Here is a 4,805-nt window from a genome sequence, read left to right on the forward strand (position 1 = left end):
GACAAGATATGAGATTCCATAATACCGATAGCTTATCAGGCTGCACCAGTTAATTCTATCTCTCATCATGTAAACTGTTCAAAGTTTTTCGGAATTTGAAGTGATTCTTTATCACTGAAGGAGCATATTACAAGCACATTACGATCTTGTATCAATCAAGACACCATGATGATCCGAAAATAAAGTTTGGACGTGATGGACGTCTCCTTATATTTTGATTATAAGAAAATATTGCTATTGGAACATCGTTTACTAATTATCGGCGAAGGGAAAGGAAAGGCAAACTGCGGAAACTTTTGATTTCCGGCATTTGTAGCTTCTTTGATAACCTGCAAATAGGAATATACACATCTATATTTATATATTTATTGAAGACAAATAGATGTCTAGAAATTTTGTACTTATAGTTTGAATTTTATCTCGTACTTAAATTGATCTAATCTTATTGTGTAAATGTTACAAATTATTTTGTGTTTTATTTAATATTGTAATATTGTAATATTTAATATTGTTTATAATATATTTCATATTGAGAAAACGGTATATTAGGGAGAATAATTTGAAGAGCAATTTTATTATCATTTTTTTGATAATGCTTTCGATAATACTATCGATCATAAATAATTTTATTTTATCATATTTACGTACTTATTTATACACTTATTTATCATATATTTATTATGCGGTTGAACGTTATCTTTCTCAATAACATGCAACATTTTTCTCATTTCTCAAATACCGTCTGAAACTATTTATGGTTTGATTTGGAATCGAATCTTCCGGATTAAATTCCATCAATCTAGTTGTAATCTTCTACCGAAACTTCCTCCATATTATTTTTACGCGTATTTTGTTCCACAGAAGGAACGATTTTACTAAAGTATTTGAAAATTTATCTAGATACAGATCTGAAAATAATTTTGTTGGCCTATAAAAATAATTACGTAAAATACTCAAGTATGATGTGAGTAATGTTATAAAAAATTTCGATATTCTGGCAATTAGCTTGAGCGTTCTACATAATTATTTTGATAGTTTAACAAAAATATTTTCAGATCTATATCTAATTAAATTTTTAGATATTTCAGGTATTGTTTTTTTCCATGTGGAAGTTTATTTGGGCATCACTTACTAAAACCAAATTGATAAGCGATTTGATCGCAATTATCGAATGTAGTTAAATAACATCGTGATAAGACCAAACGTTATGTTTCTGACGTTAAAATTTTCGAACGAAGAAGCTGATAGTATTTATTTGCGCAAGGACTACGTGGATTGTTTACCTTCCGTTATCGAGCGATTATAACGTGTGAACGAATAAACAACGTCGCGAAATCATCAGATCATGTAAAGGACGGGAAGGAGAAAACTCGTCACGACAGCTTGAGATTCATGAAGTATGAATCTCGATCTTTGTGATCTACTCTGTGTTGTCAGTTGTTTTAACCTTGAAAGTTATGCACGAAGAAGCTATAATAAAAATTATAATGAAATTCTTGTTATTCTGGAATGTACTGATTATAACAGAAATTATATAATATTTTTCTTCAAAAAGATTACATACATTTTACTTCTTATAAAATAATTGCTATAATAAAAATTAACAGTTTAATTATAAATACATAAGAAATTCCTATGTCGGTAGTAGAATTCAAAACAAAATGTCTTATAACACGAATTGTAATTTGTACTATATAATTAGTACAAATACATATTCTAGCTTTGCAACAAAACATGATAAAAATGTGTATAATTTTTGAATATTTAGAACTACTGCACGATATTTTCTCCGTGGGAGATAAAAATGGGAATCGCGCCTACGCGAGAGACGACATTTCAAGAAGAATAAGAATTCAGATTCGTTCTGACGCGGAATGGACATGGAAGAGTACAGGTTCCATAAATAGGCCTTATAAAAAAAGTTACCGCATCGTGGAAATTTCATTTCGGTTTCGTAACATCGATGACGCGTCATGGAGTCTGTTCGAAATCGGATTTGCAAGATGTAGGCGATATGTTGCCCATTGTCGCTTAAAAGGTAACTCGTGATGAATAGGTCTGTTTTCTTAACCGAATTTCTTTCACAGTTCTTTTTTTTTTTCCTTTTCCTTCCAACGTAAAAGGAGAAAAAAATGAATTATGCAAGAAGATCAGCTAAAAAGAACAGATCTATTGCACGATTTGCACTCTCTAAATTTCTTGAAGTGAAATTTCATTCCAAGAGCGAAAAATTTGCCACTCTTATTCAAATGTGCAAATTCGTCACTCTTTTTTAATAGTGGCGAATATTTTGATTCTTTTTGGAGCAAGGTTTCACTTCAAGAAATTTAGAAAGCAAGTTGCTTAAAAGGCGACACGTCGCCTCATCTGGCAATTCTGACGGAAATAACAGGCGATGTGTTAGACCGCAGCGCGATAAGGTGCGCTGAGTAATCGAGAATATTTATTACCAAGCGATTCTGCATTACTCGACTGATCAGATTATTCCCCGATCAGATCACCTTCCGATTAGATCACGCGACAATCGCCTACGTGTATTCGAGATCGACGATCGCGATCGATATAAAGAAAGCGGATTGAGCGAGCGAGAACTGTTAAATTCGACATTATATTCAATTTCAATTATTTTTAATCATCTTTATAAATCGCTACTGTGCTCTTTCTCCATATGTCGTTAATTTAACTATAGAACAATGGAATTAAACAATTTAACTCAAGAAAATGTATTACATTTGGCTCAAATTTAGTTTATTATTTAAATGCATACGTCAATATGGACATTTGCTTTGAAACGAACTATAACAGAAAGGGATTGACTTAATATTTCGACATTTACATTTTGACATTTTACACGTGGAGGTTAAAAGTAACGAAACGTTATTTAATTGACGGGTTTAAATTAACACTGATATCTTCTTTGATATCTAATGGTGAGTGCCAACAAATACGAAGCAACCCCTCTTCCCTTCCCAAGGGTTTACGTTGCTCGCCCTCGTTCGAGCAAGTTGCTCGTTCGCATTTGTTCACGCTCGTTCGTTCGCTTGATTCGGATGCTGTAGGTGAACGACGATCCGTATTCCCGACGGACGAATTGTATCGACGAGCGCGTGCACGTCTCACACGTCTCGAGCTGATAAAACGCGGGGCGCGCTATCGCGTCGTCGAAGCCGTGCGTTTTATCGGCATGTTACGAGAGAGGTAACGATGGCGCGCCATCAATCGTCAGGTGATTACGCAGTCCTCGCGAGGAGGCGCCGCGATTTATCCATAACGATACGCGCGCGCGCGCGATCGATTGTGCCTGATCGAAGAGCAATAAAGCGAATGGCGGGGGCGGGAGAGCATGTCAGGGCTCCGTCGCGTCGCTATTTATGGATCGACGACGATATATGGCAATTATGCGGAATGCGAGAGTCCATCGTAGCGGTAGAACCTCTTCGTTGTCGATTCTTTGAATTCTTCGCGGATAAATCATTCACCGATTCAATCTCGTTGCGTTGAGGCGCGGGACTGCGTCATGTGATCTCTCTGAACCGAAGCTCGGTTTATTGAACGAGAGAGAGAGAGAGAGAGAGAGACGAGGAAAATGGGCACACGCCTTTGGCCGCCGATCGCGCGACAAAGAAGAGGCTTTTATGTCTTGGAACCTTTCTCTCTTGAAATTGTTCGAGATGTTTTGAAAATTGGGTAGCGGTGGGGCGCGATGAGGTCAAATGCGTCGTATTCTCCCTTATTGAGAGCAGTTTTAGTAATTTGGAAAAGTGGTAATTTTCCACGGGACTGGAGCGGTACTCTTCCAAGTCATTCTGTGCATCGATATATAGTAGCCAAACGTATCCAAAGAACGTCGTGGACTCCTTTCGCTGAAATTTTGCAATTTTACATTCGCGCCACATATTCTTGCGAACTCTGGTATCTCAGACTGGCGTTTCGGTCGGAGTGAGGTCCTAAAATTAATTCAGTGCGGCTTTATTACGTCTGGAAACTTTCGTCCAGAGATCTCTTATTTTTAATTGCGTTACGATTAACGACAAACTGGCACAATTATTGACGACGAAGTTACGAGGGTAATAGTCCGTTTGGGAACTTTCGCGTCACGGCGCGCGTTTCTCTTGGTCGACCAACTCGTCGATCGATCGGCGCGAGAACCCGGTCAAAAACCCGGAGAAGTGACACGAGATTCGCGCTTGGTAACCCAAGTGGCCGGCCAGAGCCATTAACACGTCCTGAGTGGTAACTGGTAAGCGGTCGCGAAGAAGGCCGCGAAAAGAAAAGGGGAATAACGGCAGAGAGGTGTGTATGTGTGTGTGTGTGTTTTTTTTATTTTGTGTGTGTGTGTGTGAGAGAGAGAGAGAGAGAGAGAGAGAGCTCGACTAGGCGATGGAGGGAGAAAGGTGAAAGAAGAAGCGCGTGCCGGAGCCAGGGGTTCGGGGGCACCGGGGGATGGAGTATGGAGCCTGTAGCTCGTTCGGTGCATTCCAGTGGTATGAGGTCCGTCGACGCCGGAATCCTGCATATCCGTGGATGCAGGTCGACTAGCTATGCGCTTAGGTGCCAGCCGTGCCGACTCCGTGCCGGTCCATGGCGGTGCGGTCTCTCTAGGCGGCCGGTTCTAGGCACCGATTATTCGTGGTATCATGAGTTCCGGGAAAAAAAGAGACCGGATATTAACTTACTCTTCCCCCCCCCCCTCCGCGAAAAATCCGTGATGAGCGGTGCGTCTTATCTGGTCGCGGTCGCACTTATCGTCGCGCTCGAACGTCTCGTGCGCCGTTTTATATCTTGGAACCTTCGTTTACTGTACG

At 39.5% G+C, this 4,805-nt stretch overlaps 1 protein-coding gene across 2 annotated transcripts in view; it reads left to right on the forward strand.

The window, feature by feature from the left end:
• Positions 1–4,805, forward strand: part of LOC108755372 (serine/threonine-protein kinase minibrain) — a 96,525-nt gene that overhangs the window by 63,423 nt on the left and 28,297 nt on the right. The window lies entirely within an intron of this gene.

The sequence above is a fragment of the Trachymyrmex septentrionalis genome, unplaced genomic scaffold, assembly GCF_001594115.1.
Source record: "Trachymyrmex septentrionalis isolate Tsep2-gDNA-1 unplaced genomic scaffold, Tsep1.0 scaffold87, whole genome shotgun sequence".
Lineage (NCBI taxonomy): Eukaryota > Metazoa > Arthropoda > Insecta > Hymenoptera > Formicidae > Trachymyrmex > Trachymyrmex septentrionalis.